This window comes from Sorex fumeus, unplaced genomic scaffold, assembly GCF_029834395.1.
Source record: "Sorex fumeus unplaced genomic scaffold, SorFum_2.1 ptg000063l, whole genome shotgun sequence".
NCBI lineage: Eukaryota > Metazoa > Chordata > Mammalia > Eulipotyphla > Soricidae > Sorex > Sorex fumeus.
Genome location: NW_026606120.1, coordinates 28,357,636 through 28,383,564, shown reverse-complemented (window position 1 = coordinate 28,383,564; position 25,929 = coordinate 28,357,636). Strand labels below are relative to the sequence as shown.

Here is a 25,929-nt window from a genome sequence, read left to right as displayed (position 1 = left end):
GATTTTCAATGAATTTAGGGAAGGGTTTTAGGTCACACCTCGTGGATCCAAGGTGCTCTGTGCTCGGGAAAGATTGAATGTGGGTTTATTGCAAGTGAGGCAAGTACTTAACTTCTGTACTATCTCTCTAGCCCTTGAATTAATTTTTTAGTAATTGTGCATTCAGAAATCTTTTACTGTTGCCAATTTTTTATTATCCCCACGTTCAGTTACATGATTCCCTATGGGACTGCAACCACAGTTAATAAAATTATGTTTCAGAGCAGCAGTTTTCAAAATATATTTATAAAATTTTATTAATTAGAGAATGTATGATAACAGCAAATTCCCAGGCCCATCATCAGATACATCCAGTCAGAGATTTTGGGATGGTCTCAGCACTTTGCATTAACACACCAGCACATCTAATTCAAAGAAAAGTGACATTATTATTACAAAGATAGAGGAGGCTGGAGAGATAATACAGTCATTAAGGTACTTTACTTGCCTGGAGCCCACCTGGTTTGGTCCTTGGCACTGTGTATGTTCTAAGCACCTCCAGGAGTAATCCCTGAGCATGCTGGATGGTGCCTAATTACCTCCCCAAACAAACAAACAATAGGACCAACAGAAAATCTTATGACAAATATTATCTGATCAAAATTATTCTGGGCTGTTTTCCACAATGGGATCAAAAGCATGAAGCAATTGCCAGAGTACAGCTCCACTTTAAGGACAGTGCTGCCCGACCTCACCCAACTCTGCAGGCTGACAAAGACCTGCCAGCCAGGGTTAGGAAGGCACAGCTACAGTGGAGAAAGTGTGAGTGTGAAAGCATGGAGCACCCTGCAACCTCTTCCTACAAGTGGACTGAGCAAATTCACTCCCCCTCTCCCCATTACACTGACCAGCAGAACAAAATGTGCAAGTTTTAGATGGATTTAGACTGAATCCTGAATTCACTCACCCAAGTCTCATTGTCCCCCAGGATAGAACTGTTGTCTGTTGTCAAGAGAGCATACAGCTCTGGTTTGCTCCTCTTCCAACACACCCACATCTCATGTTGCTGTAAAGGTGCTGAGGGATTTTGTGGTGGCAGATACTTCTGGCAGAGAAATCAGTGGCGTGGATGTGTGGTCTTTGGCATATCTGAGGACTTCTCCAGAAACGCTCCCATAACACCATCCCTAAAGAGTGGCTTCTGGGAACTAATTCTAATGAGTAGTCATTGTCTTAACCCACTTATGCAGATTTTCCTTGACATTATCCTGAAGTTGGGAGAAGTTTCTTTTACAATATAGGTAACTGATCTCACTTTTGAATAATCGCAGACATGGTTACTAGTAGTGCCTGCCCTACTTCAACGTTGGATTCTCTTTTAGGACATTTTCCCTGAGTGTTGTGAGAGAGGTATGCCAAACGCCTTGTTAACATTCTGATTTCCTGTGTAACTAAGAGCTGACAATAAAGTAGGAGGACTCTTTAAAAGAGTTATTTATAAAACTAAAATTCCTTATCCACTAAAAAAAGTTTGTTACTTTTGCCTTTCAGCAATGTACATGGAGGAAAATGATATTGTCTAAATGTAATAGTTTTAAAATTTATTCTGGCTTCATCAATTTTTTGTCTTCAAACTTCTCAATTTTTAAGGGGTAGCTACATGAAATGGTTGATTTATTTGATCTATTATTATTGTTATTATTATTATTTGGTTTGAGGATAACAACTAGCTATGGTCAATGATAACATTGATTTATTTGATCTATTATTATTGTTATTATTATTATTATTTGGTTTGAGGATAACAACTAGCTATGATAACAACTAGTATGGACTCAGGGATCACTCCAGTCAATGCTCTGGGGACCATATGCAGTGCCAAGGGTTGAATCTGGGATGTCTGCTTGCAATGTAAGTTCTCCATCTGCTGTACTGTCTCTTTACTATACACTTGAGTTTTAAACATAAAGGGATTACTTTAAATTGTTTAGTTAAACTTAATGAGATGCATATCAAGTATATGTTAGATGCACTTTATTTGGGGGGGTTCGGGAAGTGCCTCTCACGGCAGTGCTCAAGGCTTACTCCTGGCTCAGTGCTTAGGCTTACTCCTGGATTGATGCTCAGGGATCATGCCTAGTAGATCTCATAGAATCATATTGGGTACTAGGGATTGACCTGGGTCAGACACATGTAAGATTAATGCCCTGCCCCCTGGTTTGTCTCTCTGTTCTTAAACTACACATTTTTATAAAAGTTAGATTGAAAGATATCAGTTTCATCTTTTCTTATACTTTCATTTATTACACAAGTGTATTTTGATGACTTTTAAGTTGTGAAATATGAGAGTGGGGATGATATTAATTCTTCTATATATATTGCTATGTATTAAAACCAGTTTAACACTAGTTTGACTGAGGTTGTTTTTATATTAGTGATGAAACTTTTAAATATAAATTGAATGCAAGCGACCCTGTCAGAAAGATAAGACACTGTCAGAAAGTAGAGAAGAAATTGTCACATCACAGTGAAAAGACACCTAGTAGAATGGCTTTCATGTTTTCTTGAAGTACCATGCAGAATAGATATGCTTTCTAGATGACTGAGGATCCTTTACTAAGAGCTCAGAGGAGTTTTGTAAATCTAATGTAAATTCCTATGACACTTATTCTTAGCAAAAGTATATGGGAGTGTTTGCTCTATAGGAATTAAAATTAAAACTACTGATTTAAAATTGAACTCATTTACATTGAATTTTAGTAATATCTTTTGTCAGTATATAAAAAGTATAGCATTTCAGTGAAACAATATTCACTGACCATAAAATATAAGAAAAGACTTTCCTTGTGAGAGATAGTCTTCAACATCTTTCTATAATCACTGTGTTCACAGAATGAAAATAGACCAATGCAAACATATGGACTTTTTGAGAAGATGCCTTTTCGGAGAAATGTCAAAAGAGGCAAAGAATTGAGTCCCAGTATTGTTCTTTTTAGTGCACAGAGAAAATTGACAGTGTAGTTTTTTACTGTGTTAAACAGACCAGAGATATTCTATTTGTGTGTTGACTTACACATTTCAACTAATTGATAAAATATATTATACTTCAGTAACATGTTAATGTTTTCTGTTGTAGGATCTGAGATGATTAACTTTGATGGGAGAAATAACTTATTGTATACAGTTAAGCAGAAATACATGAGCTCAACAAAAGATGTGATTTCTTTGAAATTTAAGACCAGGCAAAATGATGGGATTCTGTTGTACAGAGAAGGACAAAATGGCAAATATATCACACTCGAATTAGTTAAAGGAAAACTTGTCTTATTTCTTAATTCAGGTAAATCTATGGGAAATGCTTTGGGGAATTTAAATTAGTTAGATAAAATTTTATGTCTAATTTTTGACAAGTAAATTATTGATTTATCCTAAAACCAGGATACTATTGAAAGTGGAAGAAATAACCTATAAACTAGTATTATGGTCCAAGGGTATAAGCCAGGACTTTCTAGGTGCATGGATTATCCTATAACTGAGTGTGTATCTTGAAAAGGCAACAACAATGTATCTTGAATATGCTTTTATGAAAAAAGTTTTATAAACTTGATTATTCTATAAAATGATTATTTTATATGTTCAACATGTTATCTACCATTATTGCAAAGACAAGAAAAATGATATGAATCATAATTATAAGGACAAATGAAATAGAATTACTCAAAATCTGAAGAAAATTGGCTTCATGACTAGAATAGTTTCACCAGTTCACCAGTCCTTGGGACAGAAGGAAAGTGTAATTGTGAGAAGTGCTAAACCTCAATAGTATGAACAGGATGGAATTGTTCATTTACCATTTCTCTCTTTTTAGGAGACTCTAACTCACCCTCCTCTGATGTCCAGGAGGTCCTCACTCTGGGCAGCCTGCTAGATGACCAGCACTGGCACTGTGTCCTTATTGAGCTCCTCCACACTCATGTCAACTTCACTGTGGACAGACACACACATCACTTCCAGGCTAAGGGAGAGCCTGACTATTTGGATCTTGATTATGAGGTGTGAAAATCACTTTCTAATATATTGGATGTACTTTTTAAATGTAAATACCAGGATTTATAAGAATATTAACATTTATTCTTTAAACATTCAATCTTATGGCACCATGCTCATCACCACACTTTCCCTTTTTACCTTCTAGAGATGGTGATGGATAGCAAAGAGATTTACTGTGATCATCTGATCATTTCTTATCATATGTCACCATTAAATCATGGTGTTAACCTGAGAATAATTTAATGTGATATTTCAATTATGCCTTAATAAAATACATAATTACCTGCTAGAGAATGTGCCACTGTGTACAGAAAGTTTTTTTATTCTATGACTAATATAATAGTTGAGACTAATATAATGTGAGATGTCTATTATTCCTTAATAAAATACATTATTACCTATTAGAAAATGTACCACTGTGTACAGAAAAAGTTTTTCTTACGAGTTGGGAATTACAGTGAAATATTTCTTGTGGTCGATGATACACAAGAATGTAGGGAATACATTTATATGCTATTGTGATGGATTGTCCCTTACTATTGTTACTCTCACATGGGATTAAGTGGTCATTACATCTAGGGAATAAGTAGATGAAACACTTTTGATATGACATCAACATTTTACAAAGTTTGGAACTTTCAAACTATATTACATCTAGTTTAGCTTTTGAAGATACTTTGAGTTGTAAGGCAATCTTAAACAGATTAGCAACAGAGATAATTTGGAGAAGTAATTCTTTTGTGCCAAAATTTGATTTCTTTTAAATAATGCACCCATTTAGTTCAAATAACTCTTAGGTTACCTGTTCCTAGATTATAAAACTTAGAAGGTTACGGAAGTAAAGAAAGCAAGGTACAGAAATAAGAAGAGTTGGACAGAAGGAAATAGGAGTTGGGGACTCCTTGGACATAGTGGTGGTGTGGAGCTCTGTTTTATCTATATATCTGAACCACAGAGTCAACAAGAACCAGTGAAAGTATGAGGTACAAACTGCAACAACCAATTTTGCCTGTCAAAGTTGCAGGCTGAGTGTTGAAAAGGAAACTGGGGACACTGATGGGGAGAAATTAACATTTGTGAAGTGATTGGTGTTGGAACACTGTATGTCTGAAACTCAACTATGTGTAACTTTGTAATTTATTGTGACTTAATTTTAAAAAATATTATCTCATGTAATTTTTAAAGACATAATGCAAATTTCAGCACATTGCCAAATCCACTCTTAAAATCAGCAATTCCACAATGCAGATAACAATCTAGAACATTTCAAAAGTTATTTGGTATTAATGATTTCAGCATAATCATTAAATGTATATTATTCTAACTTAAATATTGGCAAAATCCAGTATTCTCAAATATGTCACTTGAAAGATTAATAAAGTAGGATGTAACCACGGTAGGTCACTTATTAGACTAATCCAGACTTATATGGAAATAAAGATAAATTATTATCCATCAATGAAAATTATAGTGCCATAGGAGAAGATAATTGTAAGAGTATTAAACATACTATTTAAATATGACAAATGGAGATATGTAAATCTGAATCATCTATAAATCTGATCATATACTTAACATGATCATTAATGCCAGATAAATTAGATGATTTTCCTGTTCCTCAGAAATATTTTTGGCAGATAAGAAACTCATTAAATAGTGTTATTTATGTCATTTTTCTTCTTTCTAAGATTAGCTTTGGAGGGATCCCCGAGCATAGAAAATCAATGGTGTTACCACGTAAAAACTTTAATGGCTGTCTTGAAAATCTCTATTATAATGAAGTAGATGTCATTGAATTATCCAAGAGAAAAAGCCCACAAATCCTCATCATGGTAAGAAAAATCTATATATGAGTTCAAGAGAAAAGGAAACACAATTTTTTTATTGATTTGCTTTTTAAAATATACTTCTTCTAGAAGCTGGGAAGGTACAAGTTATAAATAAATTTTTTGTTAATGTTTGGTTTCTGCTATGTATATAAAGACAAATTCATAATTTCATAACATTGTTAAATTATCATCATTGAAAGACGATAATGTAGTGTCTATTTTCTTTTTTTTAGGTGAAGCATTTTTTGCTGTTTTATTTTACTTTTTTAAAAATTGAATCACTGTGAGATACAGTTACAAAGTTTTCATATTTGAGTTTCAGTCATAAAATGATTGAACACCCATCCCTCCACTAGTGCACATTTTTGACCAGTAATGTCCTCAGTATCCCAAGCACACACATCCCAGACCTTCCCCTGCCTCTATGGCAGACAGTTTTCCCCATAATCTCTCTCTACTTTGGGGCATTATGGTTTTCAATATAGCTAATGAGAGGCTATCATGTTTGGTCCTTTATCTACTTTCAGTACACATCTCCCATCGCGTTCGATCTCTCCAACCACCATAGAATTAGTGATCCCTTCTCTATTCCGGCTACATTCTCCCCCATCTAATGAGGCAGGCTTCCAATTATGGAGCAATATTCATGACCCTAGTGTCCACTGTCCTTGGATATCAGATTCATATTCTGTTATTTTGTATTCCACAAATTAGTGCAGTCATTCTAAGCCTGTCTCTCTCTTTCTGACTCATTTCATTTAACATGATACTATCCATGATCATCCACATATAAGCACATTTCATGACTTCATTTCTCTTAACAGATGCATAGTATTCCATTGTGTAAATGTACCAAAGTTTCTTTAACCTGTCATCTGTTCTCCTGCACTCAGGTTGTTTCCAGATCTGGCTATTATGAACATTGCTGCAATGAATATACATGTGCAGATGTCATTTCTACTGTGCTTTTTTGCACCCTCGAGATATATTCCCAGAAAGATGTTGAGGGGTCATATGGAAGCTCAATTTCTACTTTTTGAAGGAATACCCATATTGTTCTCCAAAAAGGTTGACCAGCCAACCTTCCTACCAACAATGAAAGAGAGTTCTTTTCTCGCACATCTGCGCCAGCGCTGGTTGTTCTTGGTTCTTTTTGTTGTAGTCCAGTCTTTGTGGTGTGAGATGATATCTATAGTTGTTTTGATTTGCATCTCCCTGATGATTAGTGATGTAGAGTATTTTTCATATGTCTTTTGGCCATTTGTACTTGTCTTGAGGGAGCTTCTGTTAATTTCTTCTCCCCATTTTTTGATGGAGTTGGAAGAGTTTTTCTTCTACAATTCAACTAGTGACTTGTATATCCTGGGTATTAACAACCTATTAGATAGGTATTGGGTAAATATTCTCTCTCATTCCTTGGGTTCTCTCTGTATTTTGGTCACTGTTTATTTTGAGGTGCAGAAACTTCTTAGTATAATGAAATTCCATTTGTTTATGTTTGTTTCCACTTGCTTGTTCAGTGGTGTTTTACCCTTAAAGAAGCTTTTAACTTCATTGTTATGGACAGTTCTGCCTACATTTTCCTCCAGGTACCTTATGGATTCGAGTCTGATATTGAAGTCTTTAATCCCCTTTGATATGACTTTTGTGCCTGGTTCCTTTTTTTTTGCAGATAGATATCCAGTTTTCCCAGCACCACTTGTTGAAGAGGCTTTCCTTGTTCCACTTCATATTTCTTGCTCCTTTATTAAAGATTAAGTGATTGTATATTTGAGAGTCTGTAACAGAATATTCAGCTCTGTTCCATAGGTCTGAAGGTCTGTTTCTTGTTCAATACCATACTGTTTTAATTACTACTGCTTTCCACTCGGCCATCCTGACATTCATCTTTCAAACAACAAATGTTTTTAGATAATATTTCAGTTGTGCAGATAGAAAAAGAAACTGATGTTATTCCCAAGATATTAATTAACCTGTGTAAGGTTGCACAGAAAATGTGGAATTTCAAATCGAGGCTTTCTGACTGAATTGTGTGCTCTTCTAACTAACTGTACTACATTGCTTGCTAAATCATTTTAGGCTTTGGAAGTTTAAAATAAAATAAACCCCAGTTATCTTTTGTTAGAAAACAGTATCCGAATTGCCTGTGAAAATGATAATTTTTATAATGTTTTTAAATTTTGTTAATGCTATGTTATAAATGAACACCTCATTTTATCATTGTGACAAAATTAGCTAACCTATTTTTGTCATGCAATGTGGGGGACAAGGGTGAAGATTTTTGGGGATTAAATATCTCAATTTGCCATTCAGTTTGCAGTTGGATGTGTATTCCAAAACTACTTCCTGTGGTTTATGCTAGATTTTGTGTTGTTTGTAGCTCTGTTTCAAAATTTGTCTTGTACATACCCTGGGGTGAAAGACAAATTATAGTTTGTTTTTATAATTACTGAAACAAAAACAAATTATAACTGTAGCTTTTGCTAGGATTTTCAGCCTCCGTTATTAGAATTTAGAAGATTTCTTTTTATCATTTAGTTTCTAAGAGAATTGCCCTGTCATTTAATAAGCCACATTAACAAATTCTGAATGAATTAGATATCTGCTTTTGGTGTTGATGGTAAATTTTTAAAAGGGGTAAGTTTTGCTTTCCAGTTTTAAATAACAGTATACAATTCACTATGGTCTTGATAATTTAAAGGGCCTCTGTAGCCCTTTAAATATTCAAACTAGTACAGTCTGGTTCTTTAATTTGATTTGCGTTAATTGCCCTTTATCACGTACTTGATTCTAAACAAACACAAAATTTTCTTATTTGGATTTCGGGAATTGGTTTGGACCACACCTTGCTGTATTCAGGGCTTCCTCCTGGTGGTGCTCAGGAGACTATAGGTGTTAGCTACAGATGGAACCTCGTTGGCTGCTTGCAAGGCAAGTGCCCTATCTACTGTATTTTCTCTGGCCCTAAAGACAAAATACTTTTTATCTAAAAAAACTTTTAACACTGAGCCCAGCAAGCTACTGAGAGTATCCTGCCCACACGACAAATCCTGGCAAGCTCCCCGTGGCATATTTGATATGCCAAAAACAGTAACAACAAGTCTCACAAGTTGTTGTGAGATGTTACTGGTGCCCGCTGGAGCAAATCAATGAAAAACGAGAGGACAGTGCCACAGTGCTACAGTGCATGATAGCTTGACCTCTTCCTTTGCTATCTGTATGAGCTTGATATCTTTCTCTTGGTTATCTGCTATGGCCAGGACTTCCAGTACTATATTGAACAGGAATGGTGAGAGTGGGCAACCTTGCCTCATGCTCGATCTTTGAGGGAAGGCTTTTAGTTTCTCCCCATCGAAAATGATGCTTGCTGTGGGTTTGTGGTATATGGTTTTGACTATATTGAGGAAATTTCCTTCAATGCCCATTTTCCTGGGAGATTTTATCCCAAATGAGAGCTCTATCTTGTCAAATGCTTTCTTTGCAGCTATTGATAGGGTCACATGGTTTTTACCCTTTATTTTATTGATATGATGGATTACATTGATTCACTTGTGAATATTAAACCATCATTACATCCCTGGGATGAATCCTGCTTGGTCATAGTGTATGAATTTTTTTGGTGAATTGTTGGAATTTGTTTGTTGAGGATCTTTGTGTCTATGTTTATCAGGGATATTGGCCTGTGGTTCTCTTTCTTTGTGGTATCTCTGTCTGCTTTTGGTATCAGGGTGATGTTTGCTTCATAGAAACTGTTTGGAAGTGTTTATAATTTTACAATTTCCTTAAAAAACTTTAAAATGATTGGGATTATGTCCTCTTTAAAGATTTGGAAAATTTTTCCAGTGAATCTACCTGGGCCAGGACTTCTGTTTTTGGGGAGAAAAATTTTATTACTGTTTCAATTTCCTAAGATGGTGATAGGTCCGTTCAGATAGTCCAGGTATTATTGGTTCAGTCTCAGAAGGCTATAGGAATCCAGGAGTTTATCCATTTCCTCAAGGATTTCTTGTATCATGGTATGAAGATTCTCAAATTAATCTCTGATGATCCTTTGAATTTCTGTAGTTTCTGTTGTGATACCCCCTTTTCATTTCTGGTTCTATTTATTCGGTTTTTCTCTCTTCCTTTTTTGTGAGTCTTGCTACAGATTTATAGATCTTGTTTATTTTCTCAGAGAACCAGCTCTTATTTTCATTGATCTTTTGGATTGTTTTTTGGACATCCAACTCACTAATTTCTGCTCTAAAGTTTTATTATTTCCTTACTCCTGCTTTGGGCTCCTTTTGTTGGTCATTCTCCAAGCTCTTAAGCTGTGAGGTTAGGTTACTTAGGTGGGTTCTCTCTTCCTTCCTGAGGAATCCTTGTAGAGCTATAAAATGTCCTCTTTATACACCTTTTTCTGTATCCTATAAGTTCTGGTAACTCGTGTCTTCATTTTCCTTCATTTCCAGGAATCTTTTGATTTTCTCTTTGATTTTCTTTCTAAGCAACTCATTCTTCAGCAGTGAGCAGCTTAATTTCCAGGTGTTTGATTTTATTTTCTGTTTATGTGTTTTATTCCCTTATATTTTCAGTGCATTGTGGTCTTCGAAGATCATTGATTCAAGCTCTATCTTCTTAGTTTTATGGAGTTATGTTTTTTGGCCCAGCTTGTGATCAGTCTTAGTCCTATGCACACTTGAAATGAATGTGTATTCAGCTTTTTGACGATGAAGTGTCTTGTATATATCTACTAAGTGAGCTCCTTTCTTTTATTTATTCATCAAATAAAGCATGTCCTTGTTAAGATTGAGTCTAGCTGACTATCAAGAGGTGACAAATCAGTGTTGAAATCGCCACTAGTAGCACAGCGGGTAGGGCGTTCACCTTACAAGCGGCCAACATGGCCGACCCGAGTTCGATTCCTCCGCCCCTCTCGGAGAGCCCGGCAAGCTACCGAGAGTATTTGATATGCCAGACACAGTAACAACAAAGTCTCCAATGGAGACGTTACTGGGCCCGCTCGAGCAAATCGACGATCAACGGGAGGGCCTTTACCTTTACCTTTTTATTGTGTTGCAATCTGTGTCTTCCTTCAAGTCTGTGGGTAGTTCTTTTAAGTATTTCACTGGTCCCTCATTAGGAGCATATACATTCAGGAGTGTAAGTTGTTCCTAATGTGCAGATCTCTTGATCAATATGAAATGAACTTCTCTTTCTCTTGTGAATTTTCTTCAGTCTGAAATCAATGTGGTCTGATACCAAATGGCCAGCCCAGCTTTTATGAGAGAGGTGTTTGCCTGAAGAATTGTTTCCAGCCATTGACTTTGAATCTGTGTAATTTTGTGTTTGCTCTGACTGTTCAAATGTGTTTCTTGCAGACAGCAGAATATTGAGTTCAATTTTTGATCCATCCCTTGCCACTCTGTATCTTTTAATTGGTGCATTTAGCCCATTGATGTTAAGAGAGATTATTATTATCATGGGGTCTTGTATCATCATTCTGCTGAATTTTGGTTTATTTGAGGGGTTTGTCTTCTCTTGTTCATGCAACCATGGTTTAGAGTTTATGAAGTTCCTGAGTTGTGGTTTGTCTGTGAAACTGTGTATTGTTCCTTCCACTATGAATGAGTCTAGCTGAGTAAAGTATTTTTGGTGAGGAATTTATTTAATTGAGTTTTTTTCACTATATCCCATCACTGTCTTAAGTCAGCTGTACATCTTAAGGATGCACCTTTATAAGCAATTTCTTGCTTTGATCTTGCTGCATTCAGAATTTTATGTCTGTTTAAGGTGTTTGTCATTCTGATCAGGATGTGTCTTGGAATATTTTTATTTGGATTTCATCTAGCTGGTACCCTTTGGGACTCCTGAATCTGGTTGCATGTGCTCTTCAGCTCTGGGAACATATTAGCAATGATGTCTTTGACAGTTTCTTTTTCATCAGGGTTTTCTTCCTGTCCCTGGGACTCTAATGATTCGTATGTTATTCCTCTTGGCTTCATTCCGATTTTCTCTTCACAGTTGTTGGTTCATTATGAGACTCTTTTCCATTGTCTGCTGTTGTCTGGAGATTCTCTGCATCACCTTGAAGCTCACTGATTCTGTTCCTTAGAACCTGTTACTCTGCTGTTGAGGCCTTCCAATGAGTTTTTCAATTCACCTACCAGGTTTTTCAGATCTGTCATTTCTGTTTGTAATTTTGTTTGTATTTTCCGCATTTCTGCTCTCAGATTCTCTTGTATTGTTTTGGCGGTGTGTTTAATTTAGCTCCCTAATTATCTTCAGTAGCTCCCTTCTATGTTCCTCATGAGAGAGGTTGTCTAGTGCATTATTACTGATTTGATTTTCTGGACTAGTCTCTTCACTAACTAAGCTTGGTGGGCTTCTGTGTTGCTTTACCATTGTGACCTGTGCAGTTTAGACTTTCAAGCTTACTGTTTACTATTGTGTTTTTGGTGTAATATTAATTGAGGGCTGGAGTGATAGCACAGCGGTAGGGCATTTGCCTTGCATGCAGCCAACATGACCGACCCGAGTTCGATTCCTCCGCCCCTCTCGGAGAGCCCAGCAAGCTACCGAGGGTATCTTGCCCCCACGGCGGAGCCTGGCAAGCTCCCCGTGACGTATTCGATATGCCAAACACAGTAACAACAAAATCTCCAATGGAGATGTTACTGGGCCCACTCGAGCAAATCGATGATCAACGGGAGGGCCTTTACTTTACTTTACTTATTAATTGAGGTGGAGCTAATAAATTATTGGCCTAATGTGTTTTTGGTGTTTGGGCTGCCCTAGTGAAAGTTTAACATAAGAGGGTAATTTATGGTTCATATGTGATGTGGAGGGGAGAATATCTCGAGGTTGGATGTCATTCCCACCAAGCCTGTACCTGGGTTGGGGGAGATGAGCGAGTCCTTGAAAGTTGGTTGCTATTGCTATTTCTTTGTTGGTTTACTTTTACTTCTGATTTTTCTACCCACAAGTTTTGTTTTTCAACCAAGCCACATTGATACTAATCAAGTATTTGTCTTCCTATCTATATATATAAAAAAAGAATTTTATGTAAATCATTACTCTGATAGTCACACATATTAATGCATACACATGCCTCCACATTTTATACTGTTAGTAAGAATGAAATTGTTAAAGCTTATTTTTCATTTTGATTTTCTGACAGCAATATCTCACTTCAGTGATTTAATTCTATGTCAGAGTAGCTTTAAAACTTTCCATTATGAAAGTATAGTATTATGTATTTGGTCATTTCCACGTGAGGGCATTTGCTTTATTCTTGCTTTTTGATTACTAAAAGCAGACATTTGTGGGGCCAGAGTGCTAGTACAGCAGGTAGGGCATTTGTCTTGCAGATGACTGACCCTGATTTGATCCTCAATACTGCATATGGTCCCCCCAAGCCCTGCCATGAGCACTGCTGGGTGTGATTGCAACTCCCACTTGCCAAATAAAAGAGAAGCATTTGCACATGTACATATATTTTTGCTTAGAATTTTCACTGATAAAATTCATGAATATAACATTTTAGTCAAATGTTTTATATAGTTTCAGAAATTATCAAATAGTTTTGGTGCTTTCCAAAAATTGTAACATGATACTTTCACTAAAATATGAGAGATACCTCTCTTCTCCTATAAGCTAACTCTTTTTTTATTTTCCATCTCTTAGTTCCTTGCCAGCTAAGTCAACTTGACTAATTTCTTACTGTTATTTCCTGCTTATGTGACTACAGGTAAATTAAAGAAACTCCAAATATTTGTTTTTTTAATTTCAATTTTTAATTTTTTTTGAATAACAGTTAGTTACAAAGTTGTTCCTCGTTGGATTTCAGTCATACTATGTGTGAACACCCATCTTTCTGTCCTCCACAAGTGTACATTTCCCACCACCAATGTCCCCAGGTTCCCTCCTATCTCTAAACCTCCCCTGCTCAACCAGCCTGCCTCTATGGCAGGAACTTTGGTCCTGTCTCTGTGTCTTTGGTCTATCTGTCTCTGTCTTTCTGTCTCTGCCAGTCTCTGTTTTTCTCTCTCTATGTTTTTCTGTCTGTTTCTCTCTCTCTCTCTCTCTCTCTCTCTCTCTCTCTCTCTCTCTCTCTCTCTCTCGCTCTCTCTCTCTCTCTCTCCTTTTGGGCATTGGTTTGCTATACAGGAACTGAGAGGTTATCATGTTTGTTCCTTTTCCCATTTTCAGCCAGCAGTTCTCATCCAGAGTGATCATTGTCATGGTGATCCCTTTATCCCATATGCCTTCTCTCCCAGCAATTGAGGCAGGCTTGCAACTATGGTCCAGTCTTCCTGGCCCTTGTTTCTACTCTCCTTGGGTGTTAGTCTTTCACTATATTTTTTAATATTCCAAACATGAGTGCAATCATTTACTTTTCTTAAGTTTTTAAATTTTATTTTCATCAGGTTGTTCACATTAATTGATTGCATTCAATATTTCAACACCAATCCCACCACCATTACACCTTCCCACCATCATTATTTCAAATTTTCCCACCACTACTCAAGCCTGCCTGCCACAGGAAGATGCTAGGTAATTTATTTTCTATTGCTCATTATGAATATAATGAGAGGTCACACAGCTGCTTTTGCAGATGCATTCTCCTGGAATTCTAAAACTGTAAATAATTGGGATCTGGAGACATCTATATAGGGACTAAATCCATTCTGAGATTCATTTGTGAGTCTCTGGGTGAAGGCAGTTGATATACTTAACTGGTCCTGGAGACAGTTTATAGGCATGACAGCCAAGGAATACAGGAAGAGAGACGAGGAGGGACTGTCCGTCCCTTGTCACCATGTGGCCTGGAGTTTTCAGTCCCTGGTCCCATGTACGGGGGTTTTTATTTAAGAATTTTGTGCCCACCAGGGTTTCATTTGGAGTAAGCAGAGAGAAGGCACCTGCTCCATCTGAGATGCCTGAGTCAAATCTGCTCGGTATGGGGTCCTGAGAAATCTTCTGCGAGCTACTGTCTTCTAATTGCTGAGTCTGAGTGTAATAATTTGATGTCTGTCTCTCTCCTTCTGACTCACTTCACTCAGCATGATACTGTTCATGTTCATCTATAGATAAGCGAAGTTTATGACTTTGTTTTCCCTTATAGCTGCATAGTATTTCATTGTGTAGGTGTGCCATTGTTTCTTTATCCTGTCGTCTCTTCTTGGGCACTTGGGTTGTTTCCAGTTTCTTGCTATTCTGAGTAGATCTGTGAACATAGAAGTGCAGTTGGCATTTCTACTGTGTGCTTTTGGGTCCTTGGGATATATTCCCAGAAGTGGTATTGCTGACATCATATGGAAGCTCTATTCTAGTTTTTTGAGGAATACCCATATTATTTTCCATAAAGGTTCGGACAGTTGGCATTCCCACCAACAGTGAATGAGAGTCCCTTTCTCCCTGCATCCACTTTGGCATTGGTCTTGTTCTTTTTGATGTGTGCCAGTCTCTGGCTTTCCATAGATTTGTATTTTATTTTCTTATCAATGTGAACATTGATTATTATGTCTTATTATTTTGAATACCTTTCTGTTTACTTTTATAAGAACTTTCATATTAATTTATAGTTTTATGTTGTAAACAACATTTTATCATTTTTAGTTAAAACATTTTTTGTATTAATTTTGTTTTAAAGATTTTATGGTATGTTGGGTGCATAGATATTTTTGTTAGTCATCAGTTTATCTATGTACTTTCTTGTAGCTTTTTTCAGAATGTGACTAAAACTTTAGACAATGTATCTGGCCTCATGAATCTTCCTGTAACATCTTCTAATGGTTTTATTGTTTTAAAAATCTAAATATGTATCATTTTATGTTACATAAGCATTGATTTTAATTTTTATCTGATAAATTTCCATTTGTTTATTTGCTAGAGCAGTGAACCAAATCTTTTCCTCCACATAGTTGAATCATCATAAATTTCACTCCATCCTGAGCATATGTGAACATCTCCGATGCTTTTGTTGACTATTTTTGTTCCATTGAAATATCTATGTCAATACCAATACTACATTGACCTGATTATAGTGATTTCAAAATATGCTCTGGTGTCTAGAGTCTTGTTTTTCTTAACATAATATTTGTTGAGGATGAGGGGAAATTTGGGGACATATAGGCTTCCCTGTGAAATTTATGAAAACATATCCAATAGCAGGTAAAAGTTCTTATAGCAAACTTAATTGGAATTGCATTCAGATTTTTCTCTTCAGACATTATGATTAAAGAGAGTTGTTCTTCGAGCAATGAAAATAATTTAGACTATAAAGTGTTGTTTTTTAAATAGAATTGTGAAAAATTAAGAGCATTCCCAACTGATGGGTTAAACTTTTGGCCAGTAACACCTCTGGGTGAAAGCCTGTGAGAACTTTTGAAGAGGTAAGTCTGCTTCTGGTTCATCTTGGCTGACTGCACATTTTCCCTCAGATGTCCATAAATATTCCTCCCACTAAGAGTCGCTATCATCTGAGTGACAAGAATAGTTCCTGGATTTCAGTTATACAATAATCAAATACCCATCCCTCCACCAGTGCCCGTTTTCCACCACCATGAAATCCAAGCACAAAAATTTGTAAATCTACAACTGTACCTCATGGTGTTTCACTTATAAAAATTTTTTAAAAAGAAGGAAAGTGCAGAGTAAAAAAAAAAAAAGAATAGAAGAATAATTCCTGGAACTCATGATCCTGTTTCACTGATGAAAACATGTAACATCTCAAGGGAGAAAAGCTCTCCTCTATTGTATCTTTTACTCAGCCCAAAAACTCAGGGAGAAAGTTGCTATAGATCCCTTTGCTAACACTGAGAAATGAAGTTGGAAATTTCCTAAAACGTTGACCAAACTAGGTGCCAGAGGGAAAGTACCACAGACAGGTAAGGTGGTTGCCTTGCTGGATACCTGACCAAACCAGGTTCAATCTCCAGCACCTCATGTAGTCCCCCAAACCCCACATGGAGTAATTCCCGAAGCAGAGCCAGGAGTAAGCCCTGAGCATGCTGGGTGTTGCCCTAAAATAACAACAACAAACAAACATTGACCAATCCAGAGTAGAATGGTATGAAGGATTGTGAATGATTCTGTTTGTCTACTTGGAGAGGACTAATATTTAAAATACGTGTTTACTGAGATGTTTGCAAAAAAGATGAATCTTGGAAAACTGCTGCTACTGAAATGAAACTGTCACTCTTGTTCCTAACGGTGTCTTTTACTGTATCCACAGGGAAATGTGACTTTCTCCTGTCTGTATCCTCAGCCTGTGCCCATAACATTTTTGAGCCCCAGGAGTTACTTGGTTGTTCCAGGCACCCCAGGAAAGGATGAAGTGTCTCTTGCTTTACAGTTTCGGACATGGAACCGAGCAGGACATGTATTTACTAGCTGGTTTCATCATGGGTCCGGAGACCTCAGTCTTTCTCTAAATGATGGAAAACTTCAGCTGAGTCTCTTCCATCTTGTACATCCACTGAGGAGTGTCACAGCAGGTAAAAATGTGCTCCCTAATAGGTGTGTGTTCAAAAGGGAGTGTGGGCACTCTCATCACGTACATTAGGTGGCGATGAGCCACTTCCCCACCCCTACCTCTGACAGCGGCCAACAAACACATGAAGGAGGGAACGGGGCCGCCAAGCTGGTTGGTGATCAGTTGCCATTTATTTCAATCTCTGTCCTGCCATTTATTTCGTTCTCCCCACGCGCCTATTCCAATCTAACTGAGTGCTCCATTCCAGTCTCAAGCTGCCCTTCTTTCCAGTCTCCTTCTTTCCCCTCTTAGTCTCCTGGCACTTGGTCTCAGTGCCTTAGTCAAGAGCCCAGCCTCCAAAGGTTGGGGATACCAATCACACCTAGGTGAGATAGCACAATCAACATATGTAAAGCCCTTCCTTCAGGAAGCTCTTCTAAGACAAAGATCTCCTCCTGCTAGGAGATCAGCTCAAGGACATGTTTCTCCTTTCCTTAGTCCATATACATTTAAACATTTAAATGGTTATCTTAAATCCAGCACTTTTTCTTAAACCTCCAGGGTATTTTTTCTCAATCCATATTTTCTCCCAATTCTTACAATCTCTTTCCCTCTGATAACCACAGTTTGTGTCAAAGTGCATCAGTTTGTATATTTTTTAATTTTATGATTTTTACATTAAAAACATGATTTACAAAGTTATTGATAGGTGAGTGGCTTGTCCATTCATTTTATTTAATCATTGTATCACTGTATCAGTCATCCAGTTGTTCATCGATTTACTCAAGCGGGCACCAGTAACACCTCCATTCATCCTAGGCCTGAGATTTTAGCAGCCTTTCCTTACTCGTCTTTCCCAACGTATTGGAGGCTCTTTCAGGGTCAGGGGAATGAGACCCATTATTGTTAATGTTTTTGGCATATCGAATACTCCATGGCTAGACTGCCAGGCTCTGCTGTGCGGGCGGGATTCTCTCAGTAGTTTGCCGGGCTCGCCGATATATATATATATATATATATATATATATATATATATATATTTCTCTTTGTTGCCTACTGTCTGAACCCAATCAAATATAGTGTGGTAATTATGGGAAATGTCTAGGAGTATGTTCACTCGGCTGTGAAGCTCGGCCCAAGCATGCGGAAAATGACCTGGAGCGTGGTGGTGGTTGGGTCATGGAGTTCGACTGCCGGGGCTGATTCCCTTATTTCTTTTATAAGTTTTATTATTCTGTTTGCCTTTCTTCTGATGTATTCCCATCTTCAGTGGTGACTTTCACTGTCTTTAATTTTTTGATTGTTTTTTTGGGTCACAAACTGTGCCAGGGATCAAACCCAGGTCAGCTGCATGCAAGATAAACACCTTTCCTGTTGTACTATTACTCCAGGCCACTTTAATGGATGTAGTTAGATGTAGTTATTATGCTGCAGATATGCTTTACCACCTTTAAGAAAGATAGCTGAATTGTCAGACTGGAAGAAGCATTTAGGGATTTTTTTGTTGTTCTCTGAGTTATAGAGGACTTTATTTTAGGATCAATTTCTTCATGTTTTAATTAGATTTTTTCGTTGCCTTTCATGATAATAAATTTTGAGTTTGAGAACATTTCTGTTTTCACAAATATGAAACAAAACCTACTGATAATAGAAGAGTTCACTTGATCACTTGATATCCCGTTACTCATTGATCTGCTCGAGTGAGCACCAGCAATGTCTCCATTCATCCCTGTCATGTGCTAAGTAGCCCAACGGCATCTGCTAATTCTAGGAACATGAAGAGCCTCAAACTGATCGTTCACGGTCTTGATGAAGAAGTCTGACCATCTCAGAGGTGGGTGGCCACACGATCTTTTGACATCCCTTGGAATCAAGTCGGTAATGGGTCTAGTCCAGTGGTTGCCTCCAAATCTCATTACGTGTCCAGCCCATCTCATTTTCGATGCATTGGCAAACGAGACAGCATCCCTGATTCTTGACTGTCCACAAAGGTCGGAACTCCAATTCTATCTCTCATTTGAGTGAAGCATGATACTGCAAGCATAACTCTTTAAATTCCTCTTTGAGAGACCCAAATAGAGTTCTCATCCTGCTTTCGTAGGGCCCAGGTCTCTGAGGCGTATGTTATTGCAGGAAGAACAGTGGAATCGAAGAGATGTGCCTGGAGCTGGAGGTTCTTTGTCCATTTAGCTATTTCTTCGACATTCTTGAAGGCGTTCCAAGCCACTCTCTTCCTCCTGCACAACTCAGGTGCCAGGTTGTTCGACATGTTGACTTCTCGACCTAGGTACACATAACTGTTGCATTTGGAGATGTTCGTCCGGAATTTGGTATGTGGGCAGGTAGACATTGAGAGTGAATGGAACGTCAGAAGGAGACCATTTCTCATAAACATTGTCTTCATTAGATTCAGCTATAGTCCGACCTTTCCACACACACGGTTGAAGTTGGCCAGCATTTGTGCCGTTTGGCTGATGTCTGGTGTTATAAGAATGATGTCATCAAAGAAGTGGCGGTGGTGTAGTTGCAGACCATCTATCTTCACTCCCATTCCTTCCCATTCCAGTTGTTGCATGTAGTACTCGAGGGTGGCACTGAAGAGTTTCGGTGAAATGGTATCACCCTGCCGAACCTCTCTCTTGACGTCAATGATCACCTTCCTCTAGAATTGTGAGATCCTGGTAGTGAATCCACAATACAGCTCATGGAGGATCCTGCTGTATTGACTTTGAACGCCCTGTTTGGCTAGGGACTTGAGGACTGCTTCTGTCTCTACAGAATCAAAGGCCTTCTTTAAATTGGTGAATGTGAGAAAGAGTTAAACTCCCGAGAAACCTCAGTGAGCTTGGTTATCAATCATGTGGATATGGCTGATTGTGCTAAATCCTTTTCGAAAACTGGCTTGTTCGCATGGTTGTCCTTCATCTAGCGTTCTGCCAATCCTATTCAGGATAACTCGAGCGAACAGCTTGTAGACGACAGACAACAGACAGATTAGGTGATAGTTGCCAATGTTGTGGATATCTTCCTTCTTGTACAGTAGTACAGTCCTGCTGTTTTTCCACTGGGATGGAAACTTGCATTCACACAGCTAGTGTGTGAAGAGCCGAGCCAGTGTATTGATGAGTACTGACGGCAGGTTCTTCAGGAGTTCAGGACTGACCTTGTCTGGGCCAGGTGCTGTTCACTTCTTTACCAACGAAATGGCATGTTGAATTTCGGAAGGGACAACGTTGAGAACGACATATCCATCCTGCGGAATTTGGTATGTCGGCAGGTGGACAAGGCTATCAAAGAGATCCGAGCAGAAGTCCTGGATAATCTTCTCCATTGCCCTTCTGGAAGATGTGAGAGATCCATCAGGACATTGGAGGGCAGTCATCTTGGTCTTGTAGTTGGTGAACGACAGGCGGGCATTGCGAATGCTTTTCCCAGCTTCTGCCACATCTGCCAGTGCAGCTGCTCTTCTCTCTTGGAGGTCTTCCTTTATTGATTCCCTTCACTGCTTTGCGAGTTTGGACATTAGCTTGCGGTTGCCTGAGGCTTGCGCCAAGCCACATTGACAAATGAGCTCGAGAGTTTTTGAAGACAGGCATCTTTTTGTGGCTATCTCTCTCTTGGCATTCCTCGCACAATCATGGCGGTGCTGAACCAGTCAATCATATTCCTTGTCAATGTTGTCAGTGATGGCATCTTCCCATGTTTCTGCAATAGTACCAAAGAGCTCCCTGTTGATGGTTGTTCTGGTAGTTCTCTTCTTAAACTTTGCAGCTTTTTCTCCCTCCTCTGTGAAGTAGAATTTTGCATGAAGGAGACAGTGGACTGATCCCATTTGGAATTTTGGGACAATAGCGACATCAGTCAGGCAAAACCATCGATTGAATATGATGTGGTCAGTTTCATTGTGGAACCGTCCACTGGGAGACTCCCATGTCCAATGTTTAGATTTAGCCTTTTGGAATTGTGAGTTATCATGGATGGTCTTGGTTAACACGATGAACTTGGACTGTCTCTCACCCTGTTGGTTCCATTCTAGGCCATGGGTCCTGATGTGGAGTTTTATGGCTGATCTTCTCAGTCCTATCTTGGCATTAAAATCACCAACAATGATCTTTTAGAAGGTGTGGTCTTCTTTATAGGACTTCCCCAGCTCCATGTAGAACTTCTCAATTTCTCCTTCATCATAATTGGATGTTGGTGCGTAGACAACAAAGATAGATACTGCTGGCAGTGAGCCACATCTGTTCATGTGAAATTTTCCAATTTGGGTTCTTAGGCATTCTAATGAATCAATGTTTATGGCCAAGTTCATGTTGACAAGGACACCACCACCACCAACACCTCTTTTGTCCATGTTCCGAGGAATAGTTCTTCCCCAGTGTCGAAAACAGCGTGATGTGATTGATGCCTTCTTGTCTCGGTCAGACCAATGATGTCATACTTGATCTTTCGTGCTTGCACCATCAGGTCCTCAATGGATGCATCCAATGCCGGCGTACGTGCATTGAAACTACAGTCATTTTTGTCCTTCTTCGTTTTGGCAGCCTAGGTCAGCCCCGAGATTTTATGAGGCTATCCTTCCTCATCCTTTTTAACGCTACCCTATTGGTGGCTCTTTCAGGGTCAAGAGGAGTTGAATTTTATAAGTTTGGTTTTGAGTCCACACTCAGCAGTGTTCAGGGCTTACTCCTGGTTCTGTGTTCAGGGATCACTCCTGGAAGGCCTCAGGGGATTATAAGGTTTGTTGGTTATCAAATCTTGATTGTTTGCATGCAAGCCAATTACCCACCCTGCTGTACTATTGCTTCATCTCCAAAGAACTAACTTCAAACTTTTCTATTCCTGTAAATCTGTAAATGTGTCAGGAAGCATAAAATTAAGATTTAATGACTTGAAAAAAAATAGTTACAGCTGCATTGTCAACAGGATTCGCGATCTTTTCGGTTATACTGGGAACATTTCTTAGATCTCAAGCCCATGTTGGAATCAGAAATCAGAAATCAAGGAAAAATCAAAAAGATGGTTTGAAGAACAGTGGAAGAACATGGATTTACTTGGTTAATTGGACAATAAACACTGTATGTAGTATTAAGATAGAAATGGCTTTCAGACAGTCTACTGAAAATATATGATCATATTTTACTTGGGGATAACAGTTTTACTAGAAACAAATTCTTACAGGTTGACTTTTAACTCGATAGGTTTGTAAATTGACCATATCATTTTCAGGTTATTAGTTGGCAAACATACCAATGAAACTGCTAGTCTATTATTACTATTATTATCTAATCATCCAGGGTCTGCCCCAATGAGGTTAACTAATAACCTGAGCATAAACTCAGATTAGATAATAATGTTTTTAATTAAATGAATGAATAAAGTTATTTTCTGTTTTTTTGAAACTAGCAAAGTTTATTGGAAAGTAGAAGAGAAAGGAAAAGTAACTCCCCACGTGAAGAAGAACTTACTATCAGACAAAGTTCGATGTGTTTCTTTTGTGACTCATTTCCCCTGATTGACCAAGTCCTAAGCCCTCTTAATTGAAGCAAGCATCTCTGTGCATTGCTGAGTACCAGTGACCATCTGTGCTTCTAATGGAGTCCAAGAGCATGGGAAGAAGGGAATGTAGTCATTGCCTTTGGCTTAATTTTCGCAGTTGAAATATAAATGGACGTAACGTATGCCACATCTCAATAGAAGCTCCAGTTGCTATATCAAGCATTGTGTTTCCCCATGAGAGAGAGAGAGAGAGGGCCTTGTTTCCTCCAAGGTTGATTAACACTTACAGCACAAAGGAGGAAGATTTGCATGGTTTGGGGCCAGTGTGAGAAACTGACCTTAATTATTTGTTGAAATGTGGGAATGTTTGCCTCCAAGAAGCTAACAAAAAAATGCCTGGATGAGTGGTTTGGGCCACTACTCTTTACTGGTTTATTTATGACTGATGCAACATTCACTTTTCATTTACTCTAAGTTCCTTCGTCACGGGACAGTTGGTGGCAATGTCTAAACTAATCCAGACTAAACTTCATGATCATTTTCCAGTCTATCACTTTGAGAAAAAAACATTATATCATAGACATAATTAACATAAAATGACTTCATTTGGATAAACTAACATTAGTTTTTAAAAAATAATACTTATTGGCAGAGTACACTATGGCATTTGGAAAATATGGAAAATATAAAAATGTCAAAATAAAAAATAAGCATACTTTGTTAATCCAAAAATTTAGTTTAATATTTAAGAGCCTCTCCTTCAGATTTAACTCTATTTTTATAAATGTTTAAGTATGAACACATTAAAAATATGTATATGTACAAGTGTATGTATACTCACATATAAATAGTTACATCGTTTTGAAATACTTTACATCTTGTTCAACAAATTTTCATGTTTTATTATAACTTAGATTACTTCTTTTCAAAAATTGATAACATATTCTTCCAAAAAATCTTTAAGATTATTATAGGGAGTAACAGTACACAGAAATAAGGAAAATTATATTTCTAACAAAAAAGTTTATAAAATATCTTATGTTACACACTCTCCAGATATTAGTGAAGTGGACTGAAATAAATACAAGATTGAAATAAGCCCTATGTCCTGTCACTGTAAATAGTTCATTTTATGATTGTTTAGGACAAATCATGAAAATTCCATTTTTATGAGGCCCTTGGAGTAGTCTCTTTCACCTAGATCTGCCTGAGATGTGGAATTTCACACATTTTCTGGATTTCCTCATTCTGGGAAAATGGCTCACACATCCTTCCTTGAATGTATTCTTACCTTTTTCCCCCCTTTCTAGTGAGAGAGAAAAACATGCCTCTATATTTCTCTCTATTTCTCTCTCCATCTCTCTATCTCTCCATCCCTTCACATCTCTCTAAAGTTTTTCAATAAAAACTTTTTCTTTTCCAAAAAAAAGGCTGTTCCACATTCTAATGTAAAATAATTGGACTCTCTATTCTTGTTACCTCTTTGCCCCTTCATTATTTCATTTCTTCTTTGTCTATAATTTTCACATTTTTATAAACCGGGTGGGGGTTAATAGCCACACCCAATTGTGCTCCAGGCTTACTCCTGACTCTGTGGATGCTGTTTGGCTGGACTCAGGGCAACAATTTGAGGTGCTGAGGATGGAACCCGGGCCAACCATGTGCAAGGAAAGCAGTCTATTCACTGTTCTATCTCTCCTGTCACATGTCTGTAATTTTCAAATGTAACTGAATGATAGTGTCAAGAAATGAGCCTTTTTACTGCCATACAAGAAATGACAGCAGATAGTGACTGCCAAATGCTATAGTCTTGGCAGAGGGCATGCAGACTATAATACTGCAAGTTGAACATTGTAAATTAGGTTATAAAATATATAAGTAAATGATAGATTATATTTGCCTAGATATGAGAACCCTCTACTCACCAAATTCATTGATCAACCTGTCATTAAACCAGCATGAACTGTACCCTCCTCCTAGCTAACAATGGTCAATCTATGAATCGAAGTGCATTGCCTAATTGCATAATGTGCACCTCTTTCCCCACAATCTCGCATCTAGCGTTTCTTACTCTCTCTCTCCAAGAGACTCCAACCCTCCTCCAGATTGTGATTTCTTTTGTCCAAGCAGCTAAATGAGCTGCACAGACTTTGAGTGAGCTCACTGTGCCTTTGCAAGATGATCCAAGATGTGCATTATATTTTCAAGCATGTGTCCTGTTTAGAGGCAAAATCTGTAGAGTTTATAGGAATTTATTTTAACTTAATTTTTTTATTTTCAGGTTCTGCACTAAATGATGGACAGTGGCATTCTGTGTCCATATCTACTAGAGGGAGTCACCTGAGTATGACAGTAGATGATAATGCAACTTCCATAGCACATTCCCTACATGGGCAGATTCATTTTGGTGACACATATTATTTGGGAGGTAAGTGAAAGGAACAGGTAATCCGGCTTATTTTAAGACAACAAGCATTCTTTGTGGGGTTGGGGCTGGGTCACACCCAGCTGTGCTCAGGGTTTGCTCCTGGTTCTGTGCTCAGGGATCACTCCTGGAGGGTTCAGGGACCACAATATGGGAATGCATGGGATTGAACCTGCCTCTAACACGTGCAAGGCAAGCACCCTACCCACTGTACTATTGCTTTGGCTCCAAGACAACAAATATTTTAAAATAAAGTTAAAAATGAATATTTTTAATTATGCTATGGTCAGTGGCAATCTTGAGGGGACAAAGTTGAAAAAATCATGACCCAAAGTGCATATTTACTAGGTGGCCTTGTTTAAATATGCACAAAGAAAGAAATTTGACACTAGTGTTTTGCAATACCTTTATATCACAGTTATCTGGAAAGCTTCCAAAAGGTTGGTGCCTGCCTCTGTTTCACAAGCTGCTAATGTCTCAGGTCATGAGGTCTGTTCAACAGGTTCCTTACTGTTTTCTAGATCATTCTCTGTGCAGACAGCATTGGAAGGCATTGTTCTCCTCTCTAGTCTTGACTGCTTTTCTGTAAGTTCCTAAAGCCAATCCTCTCCAGATGCTCTGTGTTAATCATGCTGCCATATGTCAGGATTATTCTCCTTTTCTCAGTTGGTTCTTCTTCTACCTGGAGC

General features: G+C 37.9%; 1 pseudogene; it reads left to right on the top strand.

The window, feature by feature from the left end:
• The window catches only part of LOC130034974 (contactin-associated protein-like 3), a 183,344-nt pseudogene that overhangs the window by 28,768 nt on the left and 128,647 nt on the right, over nt 1–25,929 (top strand).